This window comes from Centrocercus urophasianus, unplaced genomic scaffold (assembly GCF_019232065.1).
Source record: "Centrocercus urophasianus isolate 14NV4802_14NV808 unplaced genomic scaffold, USGS_Curo_1.0 seq_41, whole genome shotgun sequence".
NCBI classification, from domain to species: Eukaryota; Metazoa; Chordata; class Aves; order Galliformes; family Phasianidae; genus Centrocercus; species Centrocercus urophasianus.
This window is the reverse complement of record NW_024884989.1, coordinates 2,817,219-2,826,824: the sequence shown is the minus strand read 5'-3', so window position 1 is coordinate 2,826,824 and position 9,606 is coordinate 2,817,219. Positions and strand designations below refer to the sequence as shown.

Here is a 9,606-nt window from a genome sequence, read left to right as displayed (position 1 = left end):
TGAAGCAATGCCATCTTCCAGAAAATCAAATAAACAAAAGCAGCTTTTCGAACAAATGGTTCTGAAACGGTTGAGTGATGACACAGTTAAAATGGCAGACAATGATAGTTTGTGTAAAGATGAAGTCTTGTATTAATGGCAAACGTTCTGGCAATGCAAGCTTTCCAGGCCTGAGGTTGGAAATGCCATAGGAGGGAAGAGGAATTTCTTTTGTTTTGTTTTGTTTTCCATGGCATGGCTTTATTCCTCCTTCACGCTCGTCCGTGCCCCAGGCAGGGCCCCAGAAATTCTCAGATTTTGTTTTTTTTTAAGGATCACGTAAGTCTGAAGAAACAAAAGTTTAAAAAAAAAAACAAAACACCACACATAACTCTGATGGCTTGGAGACAGGGTGATAAAGTACTTAACACTTTAGTAAATATGTTCCCATTGTTCTGTTAAACCATAATTTACTCTTTATAATGTCAAGCTTCTTAATTGGGAACAGAAAGTAACTAGGAGCAGGCCCTTCCTTTCCACAGCACGGAAGAGGAAGCGTGTGGTTTGGTGGCTGTGTGCTCACGGGCCATCTGAAGTTCATGGACCAGCAGTGGGTGCAGTGCACAGCTGAGCAGTGCCACAAGCCCACGTGCTGGGGGTAACTCTCACTGCTGTGCAGGAGTCCATCTGGCTCCTGAAAAGTGATGTGGGGAATGTTGGACCTGTGAGGAGTTGTCTTCCTTGCCCGCTCTCAGCTCCTATAGGGCACATCAGAGCACGTGCGTGCCTTAGGGCAACCTGGAAAATCCTCCCAGTGGCTGTGGGCTGTAGGTGGAAGGCTTTGGCCTCTCATGTTGCACATAGAGGGGGAGTCAGGAGCCCTCAAACAGAGTCTGGGTTAAGTGAACTCTGACAGTTGGAGAGCCGGAACATTCCCTCTACTCATGATGTGCTTTAAATCTGCAGAAGCTGTTTAAAATGACCTTAGACCGTTTCACCCAGCTGATACGTGGCTCTGGCTTTGCTGACAGCTACACTGGTAGAGATTCAACTTTTGTAGCCCAGCTCCCACTGAATAATCAATCAAATCTGTCTCATTTCCATCAGTAGGTCACTTCACCTCCAGAAACAATGCCTAAGGAGAGCAGGAGGCACGCAGTATCTCTTGGAGTATGCAGACACACAAGCTGTCCTTTCCCAACTGCAGCTGTGCTGGGATGAGCTGTGCCTCTTCATCATTCCCTTTTTGCTACCGGTGAGCTGCTCTTATGCCTGTTCCCTGACAGTGACAGACTGAGACAGCCTCGTTTGGCTGTTCTGGCTGGAAAGGAGTGGCTGGGGTCTGCCAGCAGACTAGTACAGCCCTGCACAGGGATGCAGGTTGGGGTGTGCAGGTACCAGGGACAACAACCTGCCACAGTGGTTATGTGATAGGTGAAGCCTGGGCACTGTGTGCAAAGGCTTCTCCAAGCTGTAGCATCTGCTCTGCCTATCATGGGCATTTCAGCAGCTCAAAGTCTAAATAGAACTTTAAGTGAAAGAACAGCTCTTGAATGCAGTGCTGTGTGGTGTACCAGCCTTGCTAAGAGGAGATCTGCTGCATAGGGATGGCCTTATTTTGCTTCCACTTGATCCTGGGGGGCAGTGGTGCAAGGCTTCTTGGAATTATTATTAAGCTGGTGATAAGAACATCATGCTCAATTTGCTGGCGTTCCGCTAAAATGTCACATACATGATTTATATGGAGGAAGGGATGAAAAGAGGGACACAATTATGAGGTTGACCCCACATAAATTAAGAACAACCCCATCCCCCCTCCCCCCCCCCCCCCCCCCCCCCCCAAAAAAAAAAAAAAGAAAAAAAAAAGCCAAGTGATTTTTGTTGAGGTGGATTGGGTTACCAGAACAACACTGTACATAGAAATGCAAAGGGAAGGGAAATGGGGACTGGTGTCAAAGTGCAGGCTAAGGGTGATGGGGTGGCAGCAGGAGCTGATGGACTGGGATGGGGAGGAAAGAAAAAAAGGGAGGGAGTCCATGCAGTTACTCTTAGGGACTTGTACCAGGGAAAAACAGCCCCTGCACTGCACTGTGTGTACTGTGGCTGGGTTTTTATTTACCAGTGTATTAAGCAGAATGTTGACCTCTGAATGTGTGCACTGAAATGTGTCAGCAGAAGAAGGGAAAAGCAACTTACAGCTCCTCTGCTTAAATGTGAGTTACAAGCAGAACAACTGGTATTTGATGTAGGCTCTGTGTCAAAACTGGAATAAACCCAAATGCATTTCTGTCTTCACTGGCGTTCTCTCCACATGGCGCTTGATACTAAGGAAAGAGCAGGTAAATAGGAGCTGCTGAGGATGCTGATTGCCGGCCTGGAGAAAGCTGTGGAGGTGAACATATGCGATGCAGCAGAGTCTGAGCCCTGCATGGTGCACTGTGAAGCAGCAGATGCAATGGGGTACAGCAGAGATGTTGAAGCACAAGACATTGTGTGGCTAGCTAAAGCTTGAGAGAAGGTTTAGCTGTTTTCCCTGCCACATGCATCACGTAGTTTCTTTTGGTTGCATCTCTGTGAGATGTACTTGTTGTCTCTGTGAGGCTGATGGGGGTCTTAGTCCTGCTCCCAAAGGTGAGTTTGACGGTGACATTCTGTGCAGCCTGAAAAGAGCTGCGTTTCCCCACAGGCAGCCTCAAGAATAAGCACAGAATAGTGACCTGCTGGGCCTTTGGCTACTGTGTGCTGGACCCCACACAGCCTCTGAATGACTCTTTATCTCCCTGTGCCATGCGCCCTGCTTGGCTAGGCTGGGGGCCTTGCATCATTCTTACAACACTTCTCAGCCTGACCTGTAATGCCCTTGGTTGTACAAACAGTCACATGAGTGAATGTTATTCATGTCTCATACAGAGCTTGCACTATGTCTTGGGCAGTGCATTACAAACTTTTAAAAAGAAAAGCGACTGAATAAAACCCACTCAGCTTTACTCCAGGGTAAGCATCCTCACTTCTTGTGCTGTGGCCAAGGAGGCTCCGACGGGGCTGCAATTTGTTGCTCACAATGCTCTCTGTGGTTGACAGAGACAGAGAAAGCTTCCCTTCATCCAGCAGTGCCACAGCCGCAGTGCTGGCGGTACAGACAAGCACGTCCAGGAGGCTGCAGCCACCTCTGGGCAGGAGAACGCATCCTAGCACTCAGCTCTCCAGGGATCTTTGGGCTCTGTAGCCACTACTAGCAGCCAGGGATAGGAGAGATCCAAACTGTTCATCTTCAGCAGTTCAGCCTAGCCGAAAGCCCACTAAATGAGAGAAAACAGCAAGCACGTGCGTGTTAGCTCATTAAAATCTTAGCTGCAATTGAAACTCTTCTTCCCAAATTTGCATACTCTTGTTTATGTCTTTTAATATTAAGTAAATCAGGCTTGATGCTAACTCAGACTAGCTTGGTGATAAATGGTGTGTGGAGAGACGTTTTATGGTGCCATCATAGGGTGCTTTATCCACTGCCACTTGCAAGCTGCCAATTCCTTCCTTATTTATTTTCAGAATTAATGTTTACTGACTCCTTCCGTTCCCATTTCCCCAGCCAAACTGGGGAAGAAGAAATAGAAGCAGGTATAGGTGGTGGGGATGGATGGGACTTGGGCCTCCTTCCCCATGGGCTCTGGCTGGGGGTGGGTTTGCCAGCCAGTCCTGGAAGCTGATGAGTGAGAATAATGCTAAATAACGCTGAATAAGGGTGATAAATAAGGTGAGGGGAATGAAGGGTGTTCCACTGTGCTTTCTGTCCTGACAGAGTGAAGGTATATGGAGGGCTGCAGCTCTAAGAGGGGGAGATGTAGGAGAGCTCTGGGGGGTCAAGACAGTCCTGAGGGGCTGGGAGAGTCATGAAAGGAAGGAGTGCTGTGGGGTTGGGGAGCCATGGCGGGGCTGTGTTGGGGTTTGGTGATGTGTGGGCTGGTGCTGTACAGAGGGCAAGGCCTGGGGAGCTTCATTTCCCCAAGCTGGGGACATGCAGGCACGCTGCACTGTGGGCCTGAGTGCCACAGGGCTGATGGGAGGGCTGTGGCAGAGCTGAGCTGTTGTGTTTGTGGGGCAGCAGGGTTACCTGCAAAGCCTCCCTCTGTGTTGGGATGAAGCCCTATCCCACAGAGCCCTGCCCTCAAACGCTTGGGCCCTGGCTGTGGCTGGCTGCTCAGCAGCTCTGTTTCCTTATGCTCACTCAGAAACCTTGCAACAGCAGCTGTTTGTCTTGTCTGAAGGTGTTCCCAGAGCCTGCTGACTATGGGAGGCTGGTGCCTGGGACAGCTCATGCCACCTCCTCCTTGTGCACTGCCACCCTCTGCAAAATTGATGGGAATGCACAGGACAAATTGCTGCAATTAACCTCTGATGCACTGACTAATCAGCTGGCACAGCATCCAGACACAGCTCCTCTGAGCCTGGTGAGCAAAACTGGGGGGTAGTGGGCACTTGAAAGTACTGAATGTCCCCTTCTCTCCCCTCCCCATGGGCACACACTTGGGTTGGAGGGCCTGAGTGCTTTTATTTTGTTAAACCACTTTGAAGTGGAAATCAAACGGCACGTCTCCCTCTTCCCTCCAGCTCCCCTAAGCCCTCCTGGTTTTAATTAGCTCCATCTGATGTTTAGAGCTTTCCAAGAAATAAATATGCTCTTAAACAAGTGGAAAAAAAAATGGTGGCAGAGCATGGGGAGCTGTCTCACCAATGTGCAGGCTGACAAGGGACACGTGGTGAGCGCAGCTCCCCAGGCTCAATTGCCCCCTTTGGCTGAGGAGCCAGCCCTGCTGTGTACGTGCCCAACGTGCATCAGCTGTAGTTTGCAGCCAGGTACCTATGGGTGGTGTGAGATGGGAGAAAGAAGCATTGGCACGATGCTGTGCTTGCTAAACAGGCTTCCGTGTTCTTTCTTCTGCTCTTCCATCCCTCTGTGCTTTCTGTCTCTAAATCAGTTTCTCAGTCTTGGTTGAAAGAAGTAGTATTGCAATAGCATATCATAGGCATTTCTGGCTGTATACAAACCTTTGCTGCAAAAGACCTGCAGAGCATGTGTCCGTATCTGTTGGATGTTGAAATATTAAGTCCCAACTCAGTGCTGACAAGGGATAAGCAGAAAAGGATGCCACAGTCTTGTAGAAATAGTGACAACCAGAGTCCCTTGAGACAAAAGGCTCAACACACAATTCATTGCTTCTGTTCTCTCTCTGTACCCCTCCCATTCCTATGCCACATACTGTCCTCAAGTCAGGGTCCCAGGAGGATTTCATTCCACATAGGTTAACTTTTTCTTTGGTTTCCCTTGTTCTCCAGTTAAACAAAGCTAAGTAGTCTTAGCAGTGTTTGCTCTTTTGCATCGGGAAATGGTGAGTTGGTGTAGATCCCTCTTGTCTTGTAATTAATCTGCTGCTATCTTCAGCCCTAGTTGCCAGGTATTATGTTGCAGCATGGCTGTGAACGTGGATTAGGTCAGTGAGTTTGTTGCAGCTGCACCTCCTGCTTCTGTCTGTGCTGCAATGAAATTGCAGACTGTCTGACCACGGCCTGGGCTTACCTTGCAAGGGAGAGAACAGCAGCCTTCCTCCTCTGCCATGCAGGGACAGGACCACGTACAACCAATACTAGCCTCAGTTCTTGGGAGAACTCAGCTCAAACCCCCAACGTGAAGCAGGTAGAACCTCTGAATTTTGGTTATACCAGCCAGGACCGTACCCCAAAAAGTGCAGTCATGAAGAATCCACCTTTATGTGCCTTGGAAGCCTCCCTGACTGAGAAGGCAGAGCTGCTAAGCAGCCAGGAAGGGGTTAAGGGGCAACTTGACCCGGGGCTTTACAAGCTTAAAAGGAAAGGGCGGGAGGGGTCCTTTCTTCCCGTGATGGAGGGAAGACCGGGAGGTGCCTGCGGCTCTGTAGAGCTGGAGGTCAGCGTGGCTTTTTGCATGCCGAAGTTCCAGCAACCTGCTGGCAAGACTGCTGTGAGCCATGGTCTGAGTCTCAGGTACTACTGCGCTTCTGTTCTCCTTTTGTGAACGACTAAGCTTGCAAAAAGCCCAATTTTCTCTGTTGCTTTGTCTATCCCTGAGAGGCTGGTTCCAAGTAAATGCAGTGGTTTTATCTGGAGTAAATATGTATGCTGTGTGCAAACTGCACGTTTTGCTGGAGGGCCCAGGGGAGCTGCAACATTGAAGAAATCCCAATTTCAGGTGTTATCTTTGTTTGTTCTAATTGGCTGATACTGTATGTAAGTGTGAGCCAACCTGCCTCCTGGTGAAAGAGGTATAAATCTCCTTAAAAGATTGTCGAGTAACTCCCCTTACACTAGCAGCAAGTTGGGCCTTTCAAGACTTGCTATCTCCCTTTCAGCTTTATACCTTTATGCATTTCATATATTTTGTGTTGACAATCTCTCTGTTAGTCCTGGGTGGGAGCCTTTGCTTTTTTTTCTCTTTACCTTGCCAAGCACAAAACCCCTCAGATGCCAGAAGTCTGCTGGAGCCCCGCTCAATTATCACCCTGAAGTGATTTCCTCCTCCAGAGAACTCTTCTGCTCTCGAGTATGATGATGTGGTGTCACATCAGTGAGAGTTCTGCAGCTGTGACTCCAGCTGCTCTTTCCTGGACAGTGACCTGTCTGAGTGATTAAAAAAATACATGGAGCAACAACTGTATTTACGGACTCGGTCTGTGTTTTAACCACATCCGACAGATTGGGAGGAGGAGACGAGGCTCTCAGAGCAGCATTTCAGAGCATGTTTCGTGGATCTGTGGGAAAGATGAATGTGAATTATGTTCATGCAGTGCCATAAAATGTATATTAGTTTAATATGCAAAACCAAGGAAACGAATGAACTCTCAGAATGTTTCATGTTTTTATGATGACACATTGCCATTTTGCTCCCAGGTCTGGTTCAAGGCCTGGACTTTCCTCTCTGAAGCCTTGAGAGTCAAGGTGGGTTTGTGAAGGGATAGATTTTTCTCTCAATTTGTGCTTGTGCTGACAGCTTGCAAATAATGACTCAGTGCATTCACGGTTAATTAAAGGCAACCTGTGCTGGTATTGAAAACGCAGCCAGCTAATGAGGAAATAGGAAAAACTCCTGTTTAACAACTTAGGGATTACTATACTTCTTTTTATTTTGCACTTCTTCTTCCACCTTGAACTTTGATGTTAAGAAAGAGCAGTGTTTCATGCAGTTTTGACTCAGATCTTTAGATTTGAAAGCAGACAGCATAGTCTGGACACAGTGATACGTGATACAGTGTCTTTGGGCTGTCAGAGGATGCAGGCTCCCACCTGTCTCAGTGTTTGGCATACGAGTGAAGAGAGGAATAGAGGGTGGTGGACTGCTGCACCAGCGGAATGAATTGAAAACTTGGAGGAGTGTCCAGTGGATGTCAGCATTTACAATGCAGCAGTCTGCTTGTTCCTTATATAGATATGCTTGGGTGTTTCATGGCCCCTCGAGAGCTTCTTGCAGCTTCCTATAGTTCTTTTCCCCACAGGTGTTGCAACACAGACCACAGAATGAGGGCCAGGTGTCTGAAGTCTGTTCTCCCTTGAGGTAGCCCTTCCACCAGAACTGACTGACTCTGAGATATTCCCCTGATGTTTTTCTCCTTTTGAGCATTTATAATTGTATCTAAATATCAGTGTTAAAACAGGTTGCTGGAAGGTCTGAAGAAGCTGTGTTGTATTTTCTGGGGGGGTATTGCTTAAAACTAGACAGGCTGAGTCTGTCAGAATCAGGTGCACCCAGGTTTTGAAAGAGCTGTGTGTAGGCTTGAAAGGTGCAAGAGAATAGGGAGGCACTGTAAAGCTCAGCTGGAGGCTGCTGACCTAAAATCTGTGCTGGTGAGAAGACTTACTGACATTGGTGAAAAAAGTGCAAGGAGAACGGAGCCACAACGGGGCTTTGAAACGTTATTTTTCCTGCAGAAGACTGGATTAGTGAGCTGCATCTTGAAACATCTCCACTGCGTGCTTTGTGCTTTGTCCTGGCTGTGGCTTCAGGCTTTCTCCAGTTGCTGGTTGTTCACTGTGCTGCTGTGCGTTTTCCTTCTGTTTCTACAATGCTGCAGTTAGTGCTTTTGTCCTAGAGCATTGCTTAGGGCAATGATGTACTGGTCTTTGCAAATACCTTTACGGTGCTTTTGTTGTAAGCTTTTAGTTGTTTGGATGTTGCCTTTGTGGGTGCGCAGTGCTGTTGAATGCAGAGCAGCCAGAGAGATGCTGTGTACCGTCGTTTCTCATCAGCTTTGGCAGGTCTTGGCATCTCACTAAGATTGAACCCAAGGTGATTAGCACTAGCCATTGAAAATAAAACGTATTTGATGATGCTCGTGCTTTGATCAGCCCCTGGTGCTGCTCGAGTGTATTGGCTCCAGGTATGAGGTCTCAGGAATTTTTCCATGACCTGCTGGTCTTAGCACTGTGCCTCCATCTCCACCCTCCTGGCCTTGTATGTGTTTTGAACATGCTTCCCTCTCCTCCCTCTCTTTTTCCTTGTTCCTCCCACCATGCAGATTCTCTTTGCTTTTTTCCTGTTAAACATCCTCTGAATGATACAACCTCCCCAGTATCTTGCAGCTATCAGGGCAATTTGGGTAGAAATTGCAAAGCTTTTGATGAAAGATGACTCAACAGAATTGGACTGTTTCAGGCATCAATTAGCTGAATTTGTTAATGAAAAGTTACCTATGCAACTGCAGTTTTGTCAGAATACTGTATTCAAGTGTTGATTTCAGCTGCTTTGATGGTGAAAATGTTGGCGAGATAATTCAGAGTATTCAAAGTAGAACAGAGCCAAGTTTAGAAATCTGTTTCACTGAAGATGATATTTATTTCTCCATCAGCTGTATGATCTATTCAAGCTTTTGCCGAATTTCATTTTTTGGATGAAGTGAGATGCTTTAGTAAATGCAGACTTCTGTAGGATGTAGCATTCAAAATCACAAGCTTTGTTACACTTAATTTAAGGTGAAGTCTTAAGATTCAGGCAAATTAAAGCGAAAGAGTTGAAATAGTATTCATGCTCCGTATGCCACTGCCAATTCCCTGCATGTTTGTGGTCACGATTTCTGAAATATTTTCTCCTTGGAAGAGGCATGCAGTCTATTGATTAGGGAAGTTGGAATTCCCTCTTTGGAAGGCATTCTCTAATAGATTATCGTGGCATGCTGTTCTGTATTTCTCATTCCTTTCAATTGCAATAGTAATTTCACATTTTTCTCTGACGGTGCTGGGCAAATATCTGTAGATGTGCATGCTTGCTGTGGTGGTCGATGTCTCTAATCCTAAACAAAGCTCTTAAGACTCAGGGTTTTGGATTTTCATGGAAGTTACTTGTTCATTGTGTTTTATTTAGCTGTAATTTAAGAGCAAGCCCTGTGAATCCGAGCTCAGGAAGTTGATGCTCTATCCTTTAGCAAGGAAGTACACGATTGCTGTGACAGAGCATCCTGTGTGTAATTAAGCACCAGAGCTGTGCTGTGCTCTGCGTTCCCCAGGTATAACCTTGTAAGGCAGAGCTCTTAAGCACGTGCTTAACTTTAAACACACGAGTGGTTACACTGAATTAAACGCTTCGACTATGGGCTTGAAGTAAAGCAC

The 9,606-nt window shown here is 47.0% G+C and overlaps 1 long non-coding RNA gene across 2 annotated transcripts in view; it reads left to right on the top strand.

Annotated features, from left to right (window-relative positions):
• The first annotated feature begins 1,127 nt into the window (after positions 1-1,127).
• LOC122168258 overlaps positions 1,128-9,606 on the top strand; it is a 98,496-nt gene continuing 90,017 nt past the window's right edge. The window contains exon 1 of one of the 2 annotated variants that reach the window (XR_006171220.1): positions 1,128-1,234. This is a non-coding gene — a long non-coding RNA (uncharacterized LOC122168258). Of the gene's footprint in view, positions 1,235-4,252; positions 4,425-9,606 lie in introns of those variants that run through there. The other variant, XR_006171219.1, reaches the window with a different exon arrangement.